The sequence below is a fragment of the Schistocerca americana genome, chromosome 4 (genome assembly GCF_021461395.2).
Source record: "Schistocerca americana isolate TAMUIC-IGC-003095 chromosome 4, iqSchAmer2.1, whole genome shotgun sequence".
NCBI lineage: Eukaryota > Metazoa > Arthropoda > Insecta > Orthoptera > Acrididae > Schistocerca > Schistocerca americana.
Genome location: NC_060122.1, coordinates 373,727,061 through 373,740,476, shown reverse-complemented (window position 1 = coordinate 373,740,476; position 13,416 = coordinate 373,727,061). Strand labels below are relative to the sequence as shown.

The 13,416-nt window shown below is 42.8% G+C and overlaps 1 protein-coding gene across 1 annotated transcript in view; it reads right to left on the bottom strand.

The window, feature by feature from the left end:
* The window catches only part of LOC124613005 (lachesin-like), a 539,970-nt gene that overhangs the window by 169,299 nt on the left and 357,255 nt on the right, over positions 1–13,416 (bottom strand). The gene's annotated exons all lie outside the window — the stretch shown is intronic.

Sequence of the window (13,416 nt, the reverse complement as noted above, 5' to 3'; positions counted from 1 at the left end):
TATATTTCGACCTAACGTGAAAGTTAAGATTTGTGTCTTTCATCTGGCGAAACTACATATTCATGAAAAAAAGAGTCGCTCATTTGAAGTTTTACAGACGTTTGTTACATTTATTGCTTCGTAATGGATTATGGAGGAGGCTTTAGAACAGTTTCCTTCAGCTATCAAATGGCTCAAATGGCTCTGAGCACTATGTGACTCAACTGCTGAGGTCATTAGTCCCCTAGAACTTAGAACTAGTTAAACCTAAGGACATCACAAACATCCATGCCCGAGGCAGGATTCGAACCTGCGACCGTAGCGGTCTTGCGGTTCCAGACTGCAGCGCCTTTAACCGCACGGCCACTTCGGCCGGCCTTCAGCTATCCTCTTCGGAACAAAAAACTGTACGTAGCAAATTCAAAATTCCTCGTACTTCCCGTATAGAAACAAGTGGATTCCAAACAGCACAACCAAAACTACGGCTGAAAAAACTATAAGCTCTCTCATCAGCCACCTCTCCCCTTCAGGCAGAGAATTAAAAATTGAAAACTAACTGTAAAATGTGAACTACAGTTTTCACACATCTCCCCCTTATGTAATGCGATCCTCGCTAAATAAGTAGCTGGTTGTAAATAGCGACGAAGTTTGTGTAAACCGCAATAAATTCCTTAACGATCTGTAGGATTAAAATTTGACTGGCAGAAACTTCATCCTATTACGTAAATTTTTCACCTTTTAAGGAGGACGTTGATGAAAAACACACAATATTTCAAAAGTTCACCAGATCCACAGTTTTGGAGATGTGGCAATGAAATTTTGTACCACGCTTTACATGGAAGTAACACATTTACATATAAAATCCTGTGATTGTATAAATTCAACTTTTGAAAAAATGAAATTTGAAGTTTTATTTTCAAAAAAAAATAATCTATGTTCCTCTTTCTCAGAAACTATTCAAGAGCTTTCTATAAAAATTTCTCTGTTTCATCTCTTTATATGTTGTAAGCTTCTCTCATGAGGTTTTTGCAATAGGTCAAATAGGAGAATTTTCATATTTTTAAAATTATAATTCCGAAAGTACAATTTTAAATTCATGTTGATACAACATTTATTAGGTTTACACAAATATATGTACAAAATATCATAATTCTAGCATTCACAGAATCTAAGGGAAAGGTACATAATCTTTAAAAAACAAACTTTTCAGGAAACACAATTTAAACTTCAACCTAGCTTTTTTCCTTATGTCACTTCTTCAGATGGCTCCACATTTGTACTCCGGGTCGTCTTTACCTTCAAGGCTTCTCTTCTGGTTTCTTGTTCTCTGTCTTCTTTCGTTTGCCAGGTCTTCAACTGACTTTTCAGCTGCAGAGACGCGCTGTAAATCTGTTTTTCTCAGGATGTCTTGAGTAAAATTTCCTACCGTGAAGCCCAGTCTTTCCAATACCTTCATCCTCCCGACGTTCCCATCGTTAAATACAATAACTGCATCATCAGTTGCAATTCTGTCAACTGTAGCAGATGCAAATGTGTTTTTAGGGTATCGTTTCCATATGAGTGAATTTAGAGATTCATTTGGATTTTGGGTATTGCCATGAACACACTTTTTGAGAAGTACAGGATCGACCAAAGATGATCTATAAAACCAAAGAGTACGTATCACAGCCTTATAGGTGTATCCAGCACACGTTTGGTTGAAAGTAATACACTGAATCGTTGTTCACTGAGCTGGTATTGAAGTGCTGCTCCAAAACGTGGGCGTGGCAGGGAGGCCGCGTCACACTTTTAAGTAATTTTCAAGCACTTCGGATGCGATTTAAACATTGAAACTTTGTAAACTTATTGTTTATGAGTTGTACTAACAAATAAAAAATAAATCGAAAATCGACACTTTTGGTCAATTTCATCAACTTCCCTCCTTAGTGTTGTGTACTTGGATGAATTTTATATGTGTGTTGTGAATTCACTTTTGTTAACGAAATAAAGATTCTTGCGCCGTGGACGAAAATAAAGAACAAAAGTACGTTTACACTGCCTCAAGATGATCTCCAGATCTATACGTTGGTATCTTCAAGAGACTATGTAGCTACTTTAGAAAGGCAGAGAAACTTTTAACGGCCTGTGCGGACCGTCAAAGTTCGTGTTTCAAATTATACTTGTTGCCGATGTCAGTTATCGTTTTCTATATCAAGGCGACAGAAAACACTGTAAGATCGTTCCTAGCCTCGACTAATTTCAAAGTTTGTTAGTAATTACAGATAATACACTGGTTTGTGGCCCAAATAGGAGTCATTTAAATTCAGATAAAACGAGACTGTCTTTCCCGGATGGGTGGGACCGTAGAGGAAATTCGGCGCTCTGGTTCAAACAGGGACGCAATAAGGGCTTCCCGGCCCGGCGCCCTCTGCTCGGCGCCGTCCTTTGATCTGCGCGCCCCGGGCAGCGCGGCTTCTCGCCCCCGTGGCCGTCTGCGGCTGTGTACACCCACTAAAACGTATTGTCTGCCGGCCCTTTGTTCTCGCTCTCACGACACTGCAGCACACGTGCTTAGAGGTATAAATGGTCGTGGAAAGAGGCTTAACAGGCGGGTGCGGCAGTAACATGGCAACCGCTGATATTGGCAGTCCTACAGAACCTACGAGGACGTTATTCAAAGTATAATAACGAAAACACGATATTTAGAAAAGTACCAATCCGCTAGTGTACATTCTACTGCTAGTTCGCTTGGTGTTACTCTCGTTACGCCGTAGAGTGGTAAGGGCAACTCTACATCTGTTCGTCCTTGTAGTTTATTGTGCCTTCGAGGCTTCTTTCGTTTGTATGCCTCTTTATCGTCAGTTTCTTCAACTTTCGAGATTTCTTCTGTATGTGTGGCTGTTCATCGTCACTTTTTTGTGCATCATCATCACTGTTACCGTCTCCATCTCGTCACCGTCTCGTCGCTGTTCCACAGTCGCGTCACTGCTGCTGCTGCTGCCGCTGCTGCCGACTTTGTCATCCATCCATCATCTGGTAACTTCACCTCTAGCATGTCTTCTCCAACCATTATCATCGTTTGCACCTGCCCCTCCCAGTCCCCCTACAACCATCACTTGGAACCCTTTCACCTCCCATCAGGTCTATCCTCTCTTAGTCCTCACCTCTCCAGCACCCTTACTAGCACTCTCTTCAGATACAGAACAAGCATCAGAAAGTACAGCACCAACACTCAAATTGCCACCATCATAAGCCGATCCATCTGCACTATCACCATCAACTCATCTGGATGTTTCCGCAACAGGTTTCTGCACTGCAGTATCCTCTTCACCCAACCTGTCACCTGTTACCTCCAGCTGTGCCCACCACTTCCTCTCTACCTACATCCATCAGGAAGAGCGCCAAACTCCTCAGCACTGACCCTGCTCCAAACCTCACACAAAAAAGTGAAAATAAAACCACACAAACTGAAAGCACATACTTCGTTGACTGACAGACTACCCCATCTCTAATAATGACTGCAGAATTTCTTACCTTCGTTTGCTTCCCTACATTTGTCAAATCCAAAACCCTCCTCCTCGAAATCAGAAAATATATCCCTTCTTTGCCCATCACTCAGATCATCCCTGGAAAAGAATCTCTCCTCATCAAATCCCCTGATCCAGAATTCCATACCAAACTCCTGAAAAAAAAAAAAAACCTTGTGTCGCTTTTGGTCCCTTTGGAAACCTCACACCCTTTCCCACAGACACCTGGACCAAGAAATTACAACCTCATCACCATCTCCCCTCCCACCTTATCGCCTTCATCAGACGCGATCGACCCTAGGACCATAATGTTGGACCATAATGTCTGAGCTCAACTTCCATCCTGACCTTGAAGTTTGGGAAGCACTTTGACGATTATGGCCCAACCTCCATAGTCTGCATCTTCACTGTCATCATCCACAATCGATCACCTTTACCACCATGTGGCCCTGATCTAGAAATGGTGGCTATTGAGCCTCCAAACCTGTCCTGAGTCTTGCTATTGCCAAGGATGCCTAATGTATAATGATCACCACTGACTGCAAAAACCCTCCCACCTGGCTCCTTTGTAAGGCTTACCATTTCATAATGTCACTCCCCTTCCCTCATGTAACGCATGTAACCTGCTCTACCTGACCTATTCTTCCAAGTGCAATGCTCAACCTCCACCTTCAAAACCTGAGCTGACAATTCCGATCAAACCCACTGACAACCAGCTCCACCCCAAAAGCTCCCTCCATCCACCTCCCACAGCTGAAGACATCATGTGTTTTATGATCATAGTTCTGCAAACACTCACTGTTTGGACAGGCCACACACCCAACGCCAAATTTCTCTTGATGCCTGCATTGCCTGTCACCTCAGAAGACAAACCACCTATTCCTGCAACAAGGTCCACTTTCTATTCACCCATTCAACATCGAAGTTTAATCTCGTCCCTATCACCCCTTCTCTCCCTAAACCAGGTATGATTGCAGTATTATATCCTATTTCACAATATTCCCTCCTTTTCAGCCAACAAACCCCTCTTCATGCACACCCGATGCTTTCATCCTGAATGAAACCTTTCTCCAACTTTATCATATTACACACACATTGCCATACGTCCTCCACCGAAGGGATAACCCCCTCCTCATGGCCATGGCGGAGTTGCTATTGGCCACCACAAGAACATCCCTGTCTAACCAAAACCTCTATATAACAATCATAATGAACACCTTATTCTCACTCTCTTCCTCAAAAGCATAATTGTTACCTATGCCACTATCTATGTCCAACTACATCAACCCATTCCATACGACTTCGTCATCCACAAAGGCCATACCATTTCAACCTAAGTTACTGCCACTGACCTAAAAATCATAACTGGACCCATACTGAACCTCAGCTGTGGCACTGGTTTACTGGCTACCTCCATGGTGTATAATCCATCTCCTACTGCATATCCATCCCAGGAGCGATTGCACTCCTGATTTTACTTCACCTCTCCTCACCTCCTTAGGCGCATTACTTCAGCAGTCGTTGACCCCATCAGAAGTGATCATCTCCCTGTCCTACTCATCATTCCCTACACCACACACCCTACCTGTGTGCCCACTCCACCTGCCTCTCCAAAACACATCCAGAAGTAATTCTGTAACATCTAGGATGCCTACAGGGAATTCATTGCTACCCAACTCGAAAGCCGTCCCTTATCCTTCCAACACCGTAATGACACTCACCATGCTGCCACATTCCTACGACAAACCTTTTCAAGAGCCATAACTCACCTCATTCCTACGAAACCCAACCTCACACACCGTTCCACACACTCTCCATGTGCTCTCCTACTCCACTGGAAAACTCGTCACCTTTACCAATCTTTCCTGCTGAAATGTGACAAAGACAAGCGTACATGCCACCGAGAACTACAAAGACTCATCTGAAATCTGATGAATACAAAGAAATGGAACGGTTAGTGCCAAACATGTACAGACCTCAACGCCATACTGCCAGGTGCTGGAAGGCTTTTCACCGCGTTTCTGACAACTACCCTGTTCCCTCCAACACCCTCCTGAGAGATAATCACCCTCTCTCCAACAACCTAAGCAAACCCAACCACTTTGCGTCTTACCTGACACCTTCACTACCATAGACGATCCCCTTTTCGATTTCTCCTTATTCTCGACATCCATGATCTTATCAATACCTTCCTCCCACCCATCGCTCATAGCTTCCAGTACCTCAGCAACATCCCACAGACAGAACTCAATACTCCAAGGACAACACAAGACATTCAACAGATACTTAGTCGCAAATGCCACACGATTCCCAATCACAACTGCATAATCTACAGACGGTAGAAGGAATGTCTCTTTCCTCTCTGCAAATCCTTGCCATTCTGTACAATATAATCTTAAACAGGGTTTTCTGTCCTCAGCTGCAGAAAACCTGTCAAATCCTTTTCTATCTCAAACCTTGTAAAACTGTCACTGACACCTCCTCCTACATTTCCATCAGCCTTATCTCCGTATTTAGCGAGGTCTTTGAATCCATCCTATCCTGACTTATCCATAACCACCTACCACAACACATATCCATTTCTGTCCATCAGTGTGGCTTTCGTCCCAATTTTTCCTCTGATGAGCAATCTATCCCACCAAATCAGCAATTGCATATCCGCCATTTTTGTCTCCCTCGATTTTGAGAAAGCTTATCATGATATATGGCCTTCCAGACACGTCTTTAAGCTCCAGATCTAAGCACTTCCCACAAAGTTCATCTGCTTCATCACATATTTCTCTCTAACTGCCTGTCTTATGTCACCATCAACAACACCAACACCGACAGTTCCATCCCACTGCAGGTGTACACCAAGGTTCTGTCCTCTCGTCTTTCCTGTATGTCCTCTACACTGCTGTATTCCCACAGCCCCCTCCTCCTGTTCATCTTCTCTAGTACGCTGATGACACCACCTTTCTCTCTCTCTATCCTACTCTACAGAAATCCCAACAGTCCCTCCAGATCAATCTCAATCAGGTCACCTCTTAGTGCAATCAGTGGCTTCTCAAAATCAACCCTATCAAAACACAGGCAATAATTACACACCAAATTACCCACAGCTTCCGCCCCCACAACTTTACCTTACCATTTACGACCGTCCTATCCAGCTAAATAACACACTAAAATATCTCAGACTATCACTCGATCGATTGATCATTCAACATAAAGCCCACAACGGACTAAAATTATTAAAACTACTAACCAACTGGATATGAGGATTGCACCCTTCCACAATCCTCCACACTTGTAAAGCACTAATCTGATCCATCCTCTGCTACACCAACGTGGCGTGAACTTCCGCTCTTTCTTCCTTTCAACATGAGGATTGCACCCTTCCACAATCCTCCACACCTGTAAAGCATTTTCTGACCCACCCTCTGCTACACCAATGTGGCGTGGACTTCCACTCCTTCTTCCTTTCATCATGGCCTAAGATCCTAGAACGTTATGTACTCCATGTAGCCTTTCAGATCCACCTATCCTCTCCCACTACTTCTCTACCAATTCATAAAATTCCCCATCCTACTCTTCCATCTTGAACACCTCATAATATCCTACATTACCCATAAATTCTGCACTATCCACCCTCTAGTTCCACCCTGCTCACTGATCTTGGTACTGGGCCGCACCTCTACCAATACAATCACCCAACGTTACTCCTCCACGTCCTCTCCCAACAAAATTTTAATCGTCTTCTCTTACCCGACAATGAAATCAGCTCCAATGTATCCATCCTACCAGGAGATTCCTGTCACTCTCCCCTTGTCAGGGTTCCCTTCCTCTCCAATCTTCTCCTCTTATTTCCTAAGTCTTGGTTCAGAACCACATCAATCTCCACTTTCCCTCCTCCAAACATCCGCCCATACAAACCCCTCCTATGCACAACCTTTAAATATTATATTCCTCTGATACCCTAATTCCTGGCAGTCTACATCGACTAATATCATCACTCATCTGCGTATCTATTTTAGACAGTCAACACATCAGCCTTTCCGTTTTGCTTTATGCAACTGTCTATATGTTTCTATATATTTGCGTGTGACACTCGCTTTCCATTCATTTGTGTTTATACTTTAGTTAATCATCAAATCAACATTTTATACTTTAACTTACGCGACTGAAGATCTGTCCTTTTATTGTACAAAACTTTTATTTTTGTTAGTCACCATGTCCAGTTTTTGTATTCTGTTATTAAAATTTCACTCTCATACGGCTGAAGAACGGCAAATTATATCCTCTCACAGCCCACCCCCAGCCCATATGGGGCAGGGGGGTGAGGGGGGGGGACGGGAAGACGAAATAACAACAAAGAAAATAAAACTTAGGACAAGTCGAAAAGGATTACATACTGTCTTCTAGCATTAACGTCACCACCTGTCAAAACATTGAGTAACCAACTTTTGCACCTCAGACCGTTGCGAGACATGGAGGAAGAGAGTCAGTGAGATTCTGGAGGTACCGACAAGGATCTGGAGCCATCTCAATTCCAGAGCTGTGGCCAACCACGCTAGATTTTTCAGCTGATCCATGGCACGAGCAGCTCGATCGAGATGGGTCCACAAATTCTCGACTTGGATTTAATTCTGGGAGTTTGGTGGGCAAGTGAGTAACTGATCCTGGTGTTCCTCGAGCCACACACGCACACTGCGAGCTGTGTGACACGTTGCATTGTCCTGTTCGTAGATGCCATCGTGCCGAGGAAAAACAAAGTGCATGTATAGGTGGACATGATCCCCAATGATAGATGCATACTTGTTCTAATCCGCTGTGGCTTCCAGAATTAGGAGAGCATCCAGGGAATGTCACGAAAGCATTCCCCATACCGTGACACAAACAGAGTGTTCACTTGGAGGTGTTTCACTCTGTAAGTGCCAACGGCCATCTGTATGATGTAGCAAAATACGTAATTCAACTGAAAAGACCACGTGTTGCCACTCAGTGGATGTCCAGTTGCGGTTTTGGGCTGAAAATTCCGACTTTCGTCGCCAACGAACAGCAGTCATCATGGATGCATGAACAAGGGCCTGCTTCGGAGGCCCATACGCAACCATCTTCGCTGAACGGTCACTGTGGAGACACTGCTGGTAGCCCCTTGATTCATTTGGGTGGCCAGTTGATCAAGAATTGCAAGCCTTTTCGTCTGTACACATCTCCGCAACCGTCGTTCATCATTGTTACCTATGGCCCGTGTTGCACCGTAGTTGTCTCGACACTGGTGTTGGATAGACCTTTGGCCATGCACGGTCGACGATGGCACGCGAACTGTTTACGAATTTAGCCGTTTTGGAAATGCTGCCACCCTAGGCCGGAAAGCCATTGATCTCGGCGTTTTGGACGTCAGCTAAATCGCTCCGTTTCGACATCACGACTGCACTGTTTTCAGCATCTCCCGACGTGCACTATATACTCTCCACTGCTAGTGCTGCCATCTGCCGTCTGTGAGTGGTTATTGCACGTTGATGTCGAACATTGGCGATGGTCACATTAACGTGACTGGACAGTGTATTTAGCAACAGCGATGGTAACTATGTATCATTGAAAATAGGAAATGTTGTTAAGCAAAGCGGACTAAAGATAGTCACACCGAGGAGGCATCACTTAAATGTCTTGAAGTATCGACTCTAGTCTCAGTTCGGCAAGGAAGATAGTGAATATGTTCATTCACGTATGCTACGTTCTGTCGAAGCCACTCGTTGATGATGAGACCCCATAGAGCTACAATATTGGAAGAAATATTGACCGTTAGCCTCACCTGCTATTCTATTAATCACAGTCATTTACTGTAGGATGTAGACCGCTTACCGGTATAGGTGAGGTACGATAAGGTGCCATAGTGTTTGTATCGGGCCTGCTCCCAGCTGCTGATCTGTGCCCACAGCATGCTCACCGTTAATTAAGAAAAGGCAACATTTGTTCGTCGAGACCGTTGAATTACAAATACTGCTCAATGAGTAGTGTAATGAGGCATTCAAGGCTCAGTGTTCAATGGTCTGTCTTCGAAACAGAAGACAATAATTTATTTTATGTAAGCTCCATCGAGTCCCTCAACCACACTAGAGCTATAAAATATTGCTCTCCTATCCTATATCAGATACGAAGAAAAGTTAACTAGTGAAAAGACTTAGGTGGCTTCTGATAGTTATTCAATGAAACTACTGTATTCACTAAGTTCTGCCCACGCTGAACTCTTAACGAAAGATTCTTCTACCATCAGCAGTATTACAAAAACACATTACATCCAGTTACAATACTCTTCAGCGAAGACTGTTCATTTCACATCACATTCCCGCGAAGACTGTATAAACGAAGAAGAACAGAGACATAGAATCAAATTGTTTACAACTTTGTTGATAATATCGCTGATGCATCTTTGAAACAATTAATAAAAATTAATTTAGAGAAATTTACAAGAAATGCTTCAAAATTAACTCAGATATATGTAATACGAACATTTAAATATGAATCAACTGATTTTATATGAATACGTGTATGTAGAAAGTTATTTATACACAGCTATAGATATCGATATTCGCTGGTATCTTGCGTTTCTTATTGTTTACTGATTTGATAGCTCTTCAGTGGCCCCAACATATGGTATGACAAACATCGACAAAACATCACATAACTACCCCCGACCTGAACTACACTCACCTCATAATGAACATTCAACGCCTTATTGGACCGTTCGTGCTGTTAATGTGTTCTATCGTTTGAAAAGACGCGAATCATTACTCGTCAAACAACAACACGCGCCTCCAGTCAGCTACAGACCCGTCGCTGGTTTGCTTGGTCAACTCAAGACGTGCAGCCTTATGTGCCACTGAATGCAACGGCCTGTTGCGAGACTGTAAATGTTTCTTCACAATGTTGACTTTGAAACTGGTTGACAGGGGCCAATATTCATTGCCACTTGCAATGCCTGTCGAATTTGAAGCCGATTGCCATTTTAAGGTGTGACATTTGTCTCCTGTTCCTGTCAGTTCAGAATCTTTTTATGACTAACGTTCTTACGTCCTCTTGCGTGACTGCGATTGATACATCATTCTCGGTACACAAAACGGAGGAACCTTGTTAATACATTAACAATTCTGGCAACTTTATGTACAATCTGGTCATGGAGCACGAAAGGCAATAGTCCCTTTCTGCCACTCTTTCAGGTATTGAATTTGAAATGTACTTGGTGTGGACAGGTATATTTATGTCTCCCTTATATATGAAATAGCGCAGCCGCGTCGATGAGACAATGCTGGATAATGAAAGTACCAAATTTAAATAAATGTATCTTGTGCTCATACAACGACATACTACAGTAAGGTGTAACTAAATCTGTAACATATTTTAAAGCAGATCTGAACTATGTCTAAAGTACTGAGTAGTTCCCGAATAGAAAATACGTAAGTGCTTACTATTTGGACCCTATTTCTACTGATATTTTTATGTTCCACATTCGACGCATCCACCCATAAACAACGTATTTCTTTGTAATAGGTGGCTTTTTAAAATAGGATTTGCCCGAAACTGGTCAGTCAATAGATAATCAGCAGGTTTGATTCAATTAAAAATGTCTCTTCTTCAGTATTTGACTGCTTCAAGACGCGACGTACTAAAAACGTTCATGCACAGATCCAAAACGACCAGTTTGCTCATTCAAGGCGGTGACGGTATTTGATGATTGCAGCAAATGAACTGTAGCACACACAATTCGATATTGTAAATTTCATAACAGGAATACTTGCCATAAGGGAACCAGATACGAAAGCTGAAGGATGCAAATTTATTAAGCGTCGTACTAGTGAATTTTAAGTTTGACTAGTATGAAATGTTGACATTGAACTGAGGTACACATTGCTAGTGACTGTTTGTAATTTAACTTCCATAGGCTCATGTACTTCAATCAAAATTGTGAGCAATGGATTAAATTAATTAGAAAAGGGTGGCCCTGAAGAAACATATCATGGATCAACCACATAGCAAAACATAACTAAAAAAGAGATCATCTGGCTACGAAATAAAGTAGGTTTCTGAATCAAAACTAAAATCATGAACATGGTGATCACAAGATCTAACTGATTATCAGAAATGCCGAGATCACAGAACGAGTAACCGCGTTACAGGAGAGATTCGAAAGTTTTGGCAAACGTCAGAAGCTATCGAGAATCTGTGAGGTTGTCGTCTAATGGATGAACTGTGAAGTATAAACTCACGGTGCCTGCTCAGTAATTACGTGACTAAGCCGAGAGAATGGTTAAGTAAAACATGCATGCCACCTCAATGGATGAAACATGAATGAGTCCATAAACTACCACGAAATTACTGACGTCGAAACACTTACTCGCTGCTAATAACGCATCTACAAATAGTCTACGTCTCGCCACTCATTTGCGTAGACTTGTATAATCACACCAAATTCGGCAAGTTGTTGAGCTGAAGACTGCGTGTGCCATGTGCTGTGGCTGATTGTTTCTGTGAAGAATGCCTTCTGCATTCCCCGCCAGCGAAGTAGTTTTCACTCATTTGTCATTGACAGAGATGTCTCTACCCGCCGCTCATCACTAAATCAGTTAGTAGGGATTCTGGCTCGGTTTCCAGATTAAATCTCACTTCTGAGCCTGCGAAACTTTCTGTGAGCCAGTGAAACGGTTCGGTGATAATGTGACCAACTTTACGGTAGTAAATAAACTAACAATTTGCCGAGTTAGCAACAGTTTTACTCGAAATTTTAAACATTTTTATTGGCTGAGGTCCAGCATCCGTGCGTTAACTTAATTACAGGACGTTTAGCCACATGGGTTGCACAAAATTATTGTCAAATTGGCCATGGTTCCGGCAGCTCTAAGGGGGTCTTCATCACCCATGGCGTGATTACATCCTATGTAAACTTTTATTCTGATGGAGACCATCTTAGACCTTTCGAAAGCATGGTCCATTTGACAGTAAATATGTGCAACCGGGGTGGCTAAACACCCTGTCATTAAACAGTTTCAGTGTGTTACCTACAGAAGGACATTGTTCTTAACAGTTCTGTCTGACGTCCCCTCCATGCAGTTGAGTCTTCTCACCAGGCCATGTGCTGGGCACCACGTCGGGACTTTGTAGAAATTTGCGTTCGGCTCTTCCCCTCTGCTAAATGATTGCTGTTAACCAATAAGGCGTTACACCCCAAAGTTTCAACAAGTGGCCGGGATGCCCTCGGCAAAAAGCAGGGCTTCCTCGTTTCCCTTAGTACCTCATGGTGACTGTCGTCCTACTCCACCCTCTTCTGGGAAACAATTACAGTTACTAGAAAAAAGTTCTTTTGCCAACAGCGAAGGTCGGCTGTCTCGATTTGCTAAACCTGCGAGTCAGCTCAAACACATGTGTTTGTCCCCTGTGTTATCTGAATTTATTAGAAGACGGCTGTACGACACATGCGTGAACTGTACTTAGTGTACCACTACATGGCCAGCAGCAGGACAGACGCATGGCTCAGACAATGCCAGGAGTCGGCCAGTTTAGAGGTCGGTGAAAGTGTCGCTTCACCACATGGTTCCTAAGAAGCAAAGGTGTACATCCAAGTGCATATTAAGGGATTTCATCAGCTGTGCTATTCTCAGACAGAGTTTATATTTGGGGTTTAGTGGCTATACGAAAATTACCGAAATAATTACATGCAACTTCTACCAGTATATATATATATATATATATATATATATATATATATATATATATACATATATATAGAGAGAGAGAGAGAGAGAGAGAGAGAGAGAGAGAGAGAGGTAAAATGTGAATTGACATCATAATCTCCCCTATCATAGAGGTTTCTTGCCATGAACAAGAGCATTCATCAGCTGAGATCTGTCTAGCTAAAAGCCAAATGAATTTACGAACTTCCAGCACGTTGAAGTAA